Raw genomic sequence first — 12829 nt, 5'->3', positions numbered from 1 at the left:
AAGGATAGGACATACTGCCCATGAAAAACTGCTGCCCCAGTTATTGGTTCCAACAGCTCAGTTCTGAGCCTCTCTTCTCCTGAAATGTGGATGCTCTGTGCATCTCTTAAGATCACTCATTAACAGACGACATTTCAATAGTATTATGCAATACTCAATAGTATTGCAGCTCCCTTTAGGTGCATCCTGTTTTTGCAGTAGCTTAGTTTGTACAGTATTGTTGTGTTACTATCCTAACTGGCCACTGGATTGCACCATTGCTCCAAATAAAAGCATCTGAAAGCAGTACAGCATCTGAAAGCTGAGAAGCCAGCTCTGTATATAAAAGGGCTTGTGTGTTCTCTCTTTTCCAAAGTTCCTCAAGACAACAGCAGTTACATGGTGAGTTTGCAACAAAATCTGTCTCTGATCAAACTTGCATCTTTGGCTGTGGGCTGATGGGCCAAAAAACACAAACACCTTAGCACCCTCCAATTTCCTCAGGCATTGGCTCTTACGGCATATGCACCAGCTCTGGTAGTAAGCTCCACAAGAGCTGCTGTGTGACGTTTCAGAAGGGTGCCCTTTCTTTGGTCTCTCATCTCATGGCTAAGGTGAGAAGGCAGAGAAACTTGGGGAATTAGTTCTTCTTTTGAAAGACCCTAGTGAGAGGAAATAAAATGAGGTGCCATGCAGAAAGGCAGAGAGAGTCCAGGCTGCTCAACACAGCTGGTCCATATCCTAGGGTGTGAAGAGGAGGGATGTGGAAGGTCTTCTAAAGAACCAGAGCAAGTAGCTGTCATGAGATGTCTTATTTCCACCTTGGCTGGCTCCATTCTAACCCCAAGCACATCTGGAGTTGCTGACAACTTCCCTATGCCCTCGTTGAGGAACCAGCATCCTGAGACACAGGCACTGCCACAGGGCTGCTGAAACTGAGTAACTACAAGACCCATTTCCACAGAGACATCCCATGGCTTGGGGAGGGCTCTCCTACCGATTTGTACCAGAGTCTCCACATGCAGCTCCTCTGTCTCAGGCACTCTGCAAGGTGCAGACCTCTTTTATACCATTAGTGTTCAGGTCTACCAGTGGGTCTTTGAGAGAGCTTCTCCTAACCTGACCTGCCACAACTTTTGTTTATACTGGTGATCTCTGATCTAGGCATAAGGTGGGTCATCCAGTCAGATAGATCCCCCTTTGTCCTGCCTGGGGTTTATTCAGTTGTCATAAGTCTCCAGCAGACCATGACTTCCAACCAGCCATCTTAAAACTATCGTTTATTCCATCACCTTAAAGTCAGTGTAGGTGGCTGTCTCTGACACACACCAAGTGTCGTGGGAAGGCTCTGCAGACTTCTCCAGACAGGCAGGTTATAGACAGACTGGCACCACGCCTAGAGCTGAGAGCCACAGTGTCCCCAGCAAGGCAGTGTCTTGTTCCTTCCTGTGCCTGAGGATTTCAGGATGCAAAGTGCTGCTGATAAGCTCACAGGCAATGTCTTGCTTCTGAGGGGCAGCATCTCCTGATCTCCCTGAGTATAAATGTCATAAAAGGCATGTTTTTCTGGTGAAAAAAAAAAAAAAAAAAAAATTAGGCTTGGCTCTCAGCCATGTGAAGCAGTAAACTTCTCTGTTTCACTGCATCTTCACTCAAAATCTTATTCCTTAATCTGCCAGTTCCTTATCTGTCAATGGTGTACATGAGACCAGCAGTCTTTATTGTGCTTTCTGCCTGGCAGAGAACTTTAGCCAAGAGCTTAGGCTGTGTTTTATTATTATTATTATTATTACTTTCCTCTGTATCAGATCTGTGTGCCCCATGTGCTGCTGGCTGTCTAGTCTGGGTTTTGTGCCTTGGTGAGGCCTTACTCATATTCCACAACTCAGCACAGAATATTACATCTCTTCCTCTGGTGGCGCTGTTTCTCTTATGGGTGTTCATTGAGCCACCTTTGTGTTTTTTCTGAGAGGTGAGGAGGGTATAAGTTTGCTTGCACAGAATCATTATGGCTGCAGGAGTGGGAGAAGTGGCACTGAAAACATGAAGAGCTTTGCTTTGCTTCAGGTGGTGAAATGGGCCAACACAGCCAAGGGACACCCATTTCCAGAGCATATAAGTAAGGGATTATCACTGCATCTGACTGCTTAGCTTGTATATCGCTGGTCTAAAGGCAAGGCAGACTTCAAAAAAAGTTCAAAATGATGTGCTTAACTCACATCTATCAAGACATATTCATTGCTCTATCACTGTGCCCCAAGACTGACTCAATTAAGAAAAAGCTTACTCCAATGAAAGTCAGTTGAATGTTTGCATGTACAGAGAATCCAAGAATGGTTACCTGTATGATAAACTCCAGCAATGTTTTTTCTTTTTCTTTTTTTTTTTAAAGGTAGAATGTGGGTTTTTCATTGATATATTGTGCAAACATGAAAACTACACTTCAGTCATTGAGTTGGAGATTTAAGATGACCTTATGAAATACTGAGTTCAAAAAGAATCTGCATCTTGAAAATACATCCTCAACATACGTAGGAAATGATCTAGCCTTGCAACGTGCCAAATAGCTGTGATTCTTTGAGGCCATTTGATATAACTCTTCAGCCGTTCTCAGGGATGCTTTGGATGATTCTGTGGGTTCCGGCTGATTATTGTAATTCAGCTTGCAAGAGTATTTAACAGTTTGCTGTTGATTTAAAAAAAAAAAAAAAAAAAAGTCTATGCTGGTATTCCTGGCTAGGACATATAGAAAGGTTTATAATATTTAGTTGAATGACTAAATGTAATATATATTTTAAAGCATGAAATACAAGGTTTTTTTTACTTTTATTTATATGCCATCAGTCTGGTAATATATTAATGTGCATAGTAGCTGCTTCAGCACACTTGGCTTAAAAGACAAAACTACAGTTAAATTGCTGATGTTGGATCAACATATTCACCTTGATACTATATAAAACATAATGCTCAGTTTCTTAAATCTCTAAACAGAAGAGGAAGGAAGGAATAGGTAAAGGCAAGGACAGGTGTGGATCTCTCTTGCTGCTTTGCAGTAGCTAGAGGTAATCTGGGACAACATTCTTGCAGCCTAGGCATACTGTAGTATTAATATTATGTCCTTTGGGAGTTTGTATTATTCCTCTTAAATAACCAAAAAAATAAATCCAGAATTTCAAGGGCTTTTCCAAGGTTATAAAAAGATCTTATCTAAATTCATGATTGAACAGAATGTTTTATAGTCCACTGAATATCCAGTCCTCCAAGCTCAGGCATGAAACAGAGCTGGGAGACACAAATGAGAACCTTAAAAGTGAAAACCCAAGGACACTTATCAGGGAACTGCAAGGAGCTCCCATTAGTGCAGAGAGCTGAACTCCCATGAAAACAGACCCTGCTCCTCTACCTCTTTGCCAAGCATGTTGTCATGTCACAGCTTCCCTTAGACCCTGCCCACTGTTTCCCTCCCAGGCCTAACCAAGCTACAGAGAAGAAATTTCAGTTGAGGCTCCTCATGCCTTCTTGCCCAGCTTCTTTCAAAACCCCAGCAGTCATCCCTCTATTCTGCCAGGCTTCCGAAAAAGCCTTGCTCAGTGAGGTTGCAGCCTAGACACCTGTAGAGGCAATCCTGAACACAGCCTAACCCTAACCCTAAACCTAAACCTAACCCTAACCCTAAACTAACCCTAACCCAAGGAAGCAGCCTAACCCTAACCCTAATGCACGCACACAGCTGTGGTGGTTTTACTCAAGTGGGCAGCTGAGCTCCACCACAACCGCTCTCTCACTCCCCCTCTCCTCAAAAGGAAAGGGGAGAAAATACAACACAGAGAACTCGAGGTTTGAGGTGAGAAAGGTTTAATTAAAGGGAAAGGGAATGGGGAGGAAAAACAGAAACAAAAGAAACAATCAGTCCGCGCGGAAGCAAAGAGAGAGAAAAAAATATTCTCTACTTCCCATCAGCGAGCGGTGTTCGGCCACGTCCTGGGAAGCAGGGCCTCAAACACGTAGTGGTTGTTCAGGAGGAACAGCCCCCTTCCCCACGAGAGCCCCCCCTTTTATTGCTGAGTGTGACATCAGGTGTTATGGAATATCCCTTTGGTTGGTTTAGGTCAGCTGCCCCGGCAATGTCCCCTCCCCATCACTTGCCCACCCCCAGCCTGCTGGCTCTTGGGGGCTTGGAAGGAGTCCTGATGCTGTGCCAGCACTACGCAGCAATAGACACAACACTGGAGTGATATCAGTGCTGTTCCAGCTACGAGTGCAGAGTACAGCACTGTGCGGGCTGCTGCAGGGAAAAGGTGACTCCAGCTCAGACAGACCCAACACAGCAGCTTAACCCTAACCCTATCCTAAACCTAACTCTAACGCATGCACGCAGCCTAACCCTAACCCTAACTCTAACCCTAAAGCTAACCCTAATCGTAACCCTAACCTAAACCTAACTCTAGCCCTTAACCCTAATCCTAACCCTAACCCTAACCTAACTGTAACCCTAACCCTTACTCTAACCCTAACCCTGGTGGTGGCAGGGACTGCAGATCTTGCTCTGAGCAAAAAGACAGGTCTTTGAATGCACCAAGCCAGAAAAGTGGAAGGAGATTCTTCAGTATGCTGATTGTTCAAAACAAATAAAATCGTATGACCATGATCATGGTCCTAACCCAACTCAAGTCAGTGGATTAATTTCACTTTTTAAGGCATGTTTTCTAAGGTGTAACAATTCAGAGAGGGAGAAGAAAAAGTAACTTTTGGTTGTGTAGTTGTATGCAGAACGCAAGAGGTAAAACAATAGTGAAGTCACTAACTAACACCAGTTAATAAATGAAGATAAAGGCTATAGAGACTATGGTACTTAGGAACTACTTTTTCTTAGGTATAAAGCTAAGGTTCTACTTACACTTTTTATGCTGTATTTACACACAGTAATACCGCTTTAGTATCTTTTTCTAATCCTATGGTGGTGCAGGAGCTTATACAGCATCTTGAAAGCTAGATGCTTACTCTTGAAAGCTAGATGCTCACTCTCCAGAGATCATTTGGATGCTCAGAGGAAGAGAAGGAGCAGCTGGGAGCCCCAGCCTAGCCTGGGTGCTCTGCTGGATTCTGTGTCTTGATTCTGACTGCACAGGAATCCCACAGAGATCAGGACAATCTTGTGGGTGCCTATTGCCCTCCTTCCCCCTTCCCCTTGTCGCTCCACCACAGAAGGCTTATCCTTCAAGAATGACCTTGTAAAGCCCTTAGACTGTTTCTGCCTACATTCCTGTCTTCTGAAAGTGCAGTTTTCATGAGTGCAACAGATTAGGACTCTGAGAGGAAGGGAAGAAGAGTGCCCTGCATTTAAGACCCAAATCATGTCTTCTGTCAGCCCTTGTAGATGAAAATAAGCAACAGTACTTTTGGAGATGAACAAGGGGGTGAGTCGACTGAATCCAGAGATCAAATTATGCCTGTCCATTCCTCCTCAGTAACAATTATGAAAAGAAGTCCAGTTTGGATCTCAGTACAGTTTAACCTACTCCTCTGGAAGTTACAGGTAGTACTTCAAGGCTCTGTCTTGAGCAGAAATAAAAATGTATATCCCTAGGAGTACAAGTCCTAGACTGGGACTTTTCCCAGCGATTTCACACTAACAGGTTGGAAAAAGCAACTGATTGTGCCTTAGGTAGCTGAAAATGAGAATCTACTGATCCGTTTTTCTAGGATTCCCCTCAAGTGTACAAGCTATTTCTCAACCCTACTATACCAATGCTTTCTCTCACAAAGCTATTGTGCTCTGATCACGTGCTTCTTAAATGAATTGTTCAAACCATGTGCATTATTCTAGACAGCAGAGTCAGTGCCAAGCTTGAATTAACCCACCTTTAACTGGAAACTTGGCATTAAGTATTTCTTACATGGAATAAAAAATTAAAACACTGATAATATGAAAGAATTGCTGTGGCTCTAAAAAAATGTAGGAGTTGTACACATTCTCATTTCTGCTGTACATGGGAAATAAAGCAAATCAAGCAAAAGATTATAATTGGGAAAAGTGACAAATTCAGGACCACTTTCTGATTTGGTGTCCACAAAGGTCTGGTGCATTCAGTTCCTTCTGAAGTTAATGGGGTGTCTTCAGTGATTCAAATGCAGCCCTACACATTTAAGGGATAGAAGATGTGAAGGCCTCTGACTGCTTTTTGCATGCCCTTATAGATGAAGCAGCCACTATTCATGTTTAATATCCTAAACTGATTGTTGCACCAAGTTAAGCCAATGCCAAACCAGGTGGTGCTGAAAGGAAGAGCAGCTAAGCTATGCCATGCTTTAGACAGCCCCTTCATCCTTCAGAAGAATATATTTAGCAATTTGTTTCACACTAAGGGCTGAGGAGAAGTGAGGGAAGGATTAGTTACTACTTTTTTTTTTTTTTTTTTACCAAAGTTTTCTGATTACAGACTAAATTGTCAGGACTCTTATATTCTTAGGCATGGAATGACCAGGGCAGAAAAGAATGGGGAAGAACCATTTTTATTTGTGTACTCCTCACCTTTTTTCTTCTCACCTATTTGTACTATATCCTATGCTCCATGTAAAAAAGAGCAATTAAAAAGCACACGCTACCTGATATGTGCTCACCTGCCTTGGTCCAGGCACTTCCCAAACAGCAGTGCCATCTGCTACCATATAGAAGGGAGTGCTGGCTGCTGGCAAGTAGATGGAGATGGATTCTCTTTTAGCTTCAGTTCTTGAGATCTTAACACTGGAATTGATTCAGTGGTTCAAGAAGCTTAGGGAAAACTGAGGCAAGCACTGCCATGGTGTCAAAATACTGCACTTGGCTTCATGTGGCTGACATGTAGCTGTATGTCTCATAGCCTCATTCCAAATACTGCTTCTGCTTTGAGCCTCTTTGCAGGCACCTGTGTGTGGTGACCGTGAGCAATGGCAGGACATCCTTGAGAACCATGATTTCTTTTTGTAACTTATCTATAAAGCTACACATTTCTCTTCCAAATCTTTCTGCATTACCCATTTCATGGTAAACATACATCTAAGAAATCAGCAGACATAATTTTTGACAAACAGATGTTTCCTAAAAAGCCAGTGAAGACCAAAACTGAAATCACCTTTGGGATGAAAGTTGCATTTACGCAGCAAGATTGCTCTGCAAGACCATTTGATTTCATTTCCTTCCATTTTTCTTCCTTTTGTCCCTTTCTCCTTTTGCTTCTTGTTCACAGTCCAATTTGAAATGATTGCAGGCAGACTGTGGCTGTGTACGTGGGCTGCTGCATGTAGTTCATCTCTGCTTGGAGCCTTTCTGATACCAACATTTTCTTGTCTTTTGCAAGGACTCTTCTTCCCTGTCCTAAGTTTCCTAATCAATTGCAAGTACTCTTCACTCTGTTTTTACCTTTTCTGTTTGTTTGTTTTCCCCTCAGTACTAAAATTATCAGGATTCTGATGGAACTCTAGGTCACAACTGGATGCTTCAGAAAGGAGAGGACATGACAGTCAATAGCTTCCATGTTACGTAGAGAAACATTAGCCACATGTGTGTAAAGCTTCATGCATTTCTTGGCCAAATAGTATCAAATGTCCATGCATACTGCACTCTCTCAAGAGCTTCCCTGTGCTCTTGGACACTAGTTGCATCAGTAGGGTTGATGAAGAGCTGCAGTGCACCCCAGTAGAGAGGGAGCTTTGAGATGCGTGCTGCCACATGGCTCCATGCTGATCTCATGCTGATCTCATGCTGATGACTTGGAGTATACCAATCAACGCCACAGTATTTCCAATGGTTAAAGGATGATGTCTGGTGCCCTGTGCCCTGAACTCATCAGTGTTTGTCTCTGGGCATTCATCTCCACAAAATGAGAAGTGCTCTATAAGGATAAAATAACACTGTCAAGAAGGGTCTGCAGGGAGGAAGAGAAACTATCAAGACTGAGGATTCTGTCCTGTTATGTGCTACTCAGCCCTTCCTGTTGCCCTTTAAATGTTTGGCAGCAAAGCACCGTGTGTTGGGATTATCCTTCTGTAAGGCCATCTCTTGTATACAAACTTTTTTTGAACCAGTAGAAGACACCATAAAAATGACTTGGTGACTTTTGACGATGGCTAGGAAGGGGTAATTATTTTCTGTCACTGTTATGTTGTATGTCAAATAGAAATGACAAAGAGCTTTCTGACAAATCATCACTTGGAAAATTTATTTATTTATTTTCTTCTCCTCTGTATGAATTCTATCCTTTGGGAGAAAGAAGTGAACTAAAATTTCTGTCCATAGAAGAACAAAGTGGTGATCTCATTTCTATTGCCCAAACTGCATCAGTCTAATGCAGCAGGAGACCTGTTTTTCCTTTGGTCTCCTTGCTGAGGTGGCTATAGTAGATGATAGCTGTGGTTCTGGTACAGACTATAGCCTTCTAGAAATGGATTGATACCAAACCAAACTATATTAAATATGTTTTAATTATCTAGTTGACATTGTGCTGATTACTTACATAGTCCTTGAGTCTCAGATGTTATAGCTGGCCTTTGAAGGTGCAGTGTCTATTGAGTGTAGAAATAATAAATTATCTACAAGTCATCAGAGCTCTCCATCCAGAGCTGATATGCTCCTTCAGATGGTGAGCAGAAGCATTAGAAATAGAGAAAATGTTGAGGGATTTCTTGAAACAGCAAAAATCCCATGGCTTGCTGTAGCTGAGCAAACCAAGCTACCAGGGCAACTATGAGAAGTTCCCATGACAGTGTTCCCACATCGCCCAATTGAGGAATTCTGAAAAATGTTGTTACCAGTAGCTGGCTTCAAGGACAAGGTCTATGTGACTGCTAATCACAAGGGGCAGTTTTCTTGCAGGTGGGGTTGTTTTCTTGTAGTTGTTTGTCTGAGTGCTTTTGACCAATAATCGTGTGTGAAACACTGTCCACCCCTGTTAAATTCACTATAAAAGTTAGGCTATTCGGGCAATAAAATGAAGCATGATCTGACTCTGCTGGTGTCTGTCGTGGTTTCGGCCATGTTTCCTGCAACAAGAAAACATTGCAGCCCTGGTCTAAGGTTTTATTTCCTTTGGGAAATAATCACCATAAGCAGAAATAGGTTCAAATAATTTTCACTAGTATTGGGCTATGGTGCTCTGTTAAGAATAAAAAGTAAATTTACATGTTAAGTTGAGAGGAATTTTCATAATTCTGACAAACTACAGAATGAAGTCCCTGTCCTGACCCTAAAAGGACACAACGTTGTCAATAAGAAAACATTATTTTATGTATTTCCTCAATCACAAACTGGGACATATAGTGATGGAGGTTTTGTAAATAAATACATCAGTTTTTATCCTGTGTTGATTTTTATGAGACCAATAAGATTTAAATGGCTACCACGCATAGGAAGAAAATCCTATTCTTTGATGTTTGTTCAAAGAATGCACAAGAAGCCCAGGCCAGGGATGACATTTGGAAAACCTTTGTCCATTAAGTAATTCAATTTAAGTGGCACTAATTACCTGCTAGCACTAACATGAGAATCCCAAAATCAGGATGAGGTTCCAGTACTCCCTGACTGTCTGTTATTTTCTAAATGACAGGCCTGTTTTTGAGCTTTATATTGAAGTACAGCAATGTTTTGGGTTGTAGGTTTTTTTCTTTTTTTTTTTTTTTTTTTTTTTTTTTTTTTTTGTGTGTGTGTGTAAAGAAATACTTATGTCTTCTAATATGCTTCTTCCTTTCCAGAAAACTTCTTAAGCTGTATCTCCCTTTCATCACCAAAGCAGGAAAGATGCTTTCATCTTCCATCTCTAGTTACACTTCTCTCACTTCACCTTTAAAAAGAAAAAAAAAGTTCCCTTTTAGTAGCAGTGCTGTTCAGAACTTTGTTGGGCAATTCTTTGCCCTTAGTGATCCCTCTGCCTCCTAAAAGGAAATGAGTAAACTCTATAATTGGAAATCACCGTGATAAAATAGCCATACTTGGCTTGTGGGGAGCCACAAAAACAAAGAAATACTATCCAATACTGGCCTACACCATGTAGCACCAGCAGAAGAGAGGATATAAACCAGAAAACAGCATCTCTCACAATAGGAAAGTAGCAAATATTCTACTAACATCTTTGATTATTTTTTTGTTTTGTTTTGTTTTACCCCCAAGAGAAATATATAAAGAGTACAAACAACAATGACAAAAAAAAAAATGCAGGGGACTTTGAAGGCACCTTCCCCCACTGGAGAGTCTTTGCAGCACTGAGGACGGTTATCAAAGGGGTTGTTGCAGACTTAATTTTCCACGTTGACATTTCTGAAATTGCTCCTTCAAAGCACATGGCTGTTGAACTTCTTTGGGCTAAATGATGCTTTTCAGTAAGATCATAATTGCTCTTCTGTATTTGCATTGTTGAAGATCTTCTCCTCCAGGGTCCATAACACTTTGGAGGCAGTAAATGAAGAAAGTGCACGGATTTCTTAATTGTTGTTACGTACTGAGGGCATCTGAAAGTGGCTGCAGCAGAGAAAATAATAGAAAAGAGAATAATTTGTTGTTACTCATACAGGTTTCTTTATATTCAAGAGATGCTGTGTTTGTGATTGCTCATCTACCTCTAAAAAGCCTTTCTACTGCTATCTTCCAATTATAATTGTTTATCTTACATCCCTTATATAGGGATTAGCTACACAAATAACACAGACACAGCTCTTTCCTTAGTATCTTTTAATCATTGTCTTGAAGACCAGAAGACAACTTTATTGGTTTGAAGTTCACTCATCTTTTTCCATCACTTAAACTTCTGATTTTGGCTCTACTTTATTATTTTATTTTATGTTAGACTAGGAAAAACTGTGCAAAACTGTTTTTAACTAATAACAGCATACCCAAAATAAGCTTGGTTTCAACCAAAATGAGTACCTAGGCAGCCTTTTGCACAGGCTTGATTGAATCTGTTTTAAATCACCCATCTTCGTAGACCTTGTTTATACAAGATAAATAGGAGTCAAAAGGCTGAGTGTAGGATGGGCTCTGGATTTCAGCATGGTGTTGGGGCTACCTATAGACAGGAAACCTAAAAGTGTAACAGCAATAAATAAATAAATAAATAAAATGGGAGGAAAATTAAGACATACATATTTATAGACTAGGTAGTTATTAAGAGTTGGATCTAAATAATATTTTTTTCATACCAGAGAATGATTCTATATATTCCTGTCTTGCAATTAAATGGTCCTTCTTTCCCACTCCTGCAATCCTTTTTCCTTCTCCAAAGCCCCAGTGCTTATGACCTTGTCTTCAGGAAGTATCAGCTGAGCCTTTTTTAACATCAGTTTAAGTAGCTGAATTCAGGGCTATTAAATCTTTTCAGCTTTGTTTATACAAGATTTATAGACACAGAAATGTTACAGCATATTTAAACACCATGATCAGTTCAATTGTCCTTATATTTTTGTTTAATAAATACACAGTGTTAACTCTGCTTTTTCAGGTTGGGGCATGTGAATGCATGTGTGTGCAAGGAAATTCAATGAGCTGCAGTGCTGAGAGCAGCAGATTATTTCTTACTCTTCTCAAGACAAATAGCTGTGATTACTGTTCACACATGGAATACAGGCTCTTAATGTGTGTCAGACTCTGGATTCCCGGTCTGCAGCTTTGACACCTGACATGGATATAACTTTTTGTATTTTTAAATTTCTGTGATGGACTTTGAGCGAGGTTCACAGCCACCATGATGCTCCCTTCATGTTGTTGGTTAGCACCTCCATATAGTGAAGACATTCACATGGTGGACCTTACAAAATCATAAGCAGATTTACTGAAAGTACACACCCATATAAAAATATTAAGCCTCTGTTTTGTGTATTGAAATAATCTCTGACCATATATAACTTCATAATGGGTCATATCAATTGACAGAAAGAATCTCCAATTAGTCTACAGGCTTTGATTCTGACACAGAAATGATGATGACCTGAAACAAAGTGCTTTTTTTTTTTTTGAGTCATGAAAACCTACTAGAATTTCAGAATTCTAGACAGTGAATTGTTGCTCTGGAGGTACAAAGTGCTGTACAACTGCTGTTATTACATCTTTTATGTATCATGTGTTTTTATGTGGAATTTGGTTTGAAAAATCAAGATCTGGTTGATTTTTCTAGGGTGTAGCTGAAAGTTCAGCACATGGCATTAGTTCCATGATTCAGCTTTGGAGACTGCTTCCTTATACATTCTGCTTCCTTATGTATTCTATTGTAAGGACTGCTTCCTTACAAGCTGACTGACACTTTTGTTTTTGCTGGCTATTGCAGCACAAGCAGCACGTGTAGACTATTTTATTTGGTTATCCAGGGGGCCAAGATCTGCTTGACCTCTGCTTTCATCTGGGTTTGTTCGGTAAAAGCAAAACTTGGCTTGGTCCAGTGCAATGCTGAGCCACCCCCTGCCAGTGAAGGCTATTTAATTTTGAGCAATGCTTTCTACATTGCAATGCTAAAATGAAATGTTGCCAGCCTGAAGGATGAAGTGGTATTCTTTTCCAGAGATGGTTACCCTAATGTTGGGGTGAAACGTCAGCGGTGATACAGCAGTCCCTCTGTTATCTTCTGCAGCTGCTCTCAAAGCAGCAGGGAGGGCATAGCCCGAGGGGTGCCACCTCTCTCCATCCACCACTGTGGGAAGGGGCTTCCCTTGCAGTGCCCAGCAGCAGTTCAGATCCAACCGTCTCCAAACCGCATGGTCTTGGTGAAACATGAGGGAAGAGCCAGGCAGCATCAGCAGTCAACAGAAATAAGGAAAGCAAGAACCTGAAAGCAACAGATTGAGTTTTCCCTCTTTCCCTGCTACCTGGCTGCTGCTCAAGCCCTCTCTCATA

The sequence above is a fragment of the Anas platyrhynchos genome, chromosome 1 (genome assembly GCF_047663525.1).
Source record: "Anas platyrhynchos isolate ZD024472 breed Pekin duck chromosome 1, IASCAAS_PekinDuck_T2T, whole genome shotgun sequence".
Taxonomy (NCBI): Eukaryota; Metazoa; Chordata; class Aves; order Anseriformes; family Anatidae; genus Anas; species Anas platyrhynchos.
Note: the sequence above shows the minus strand (reverse complement) of the source record.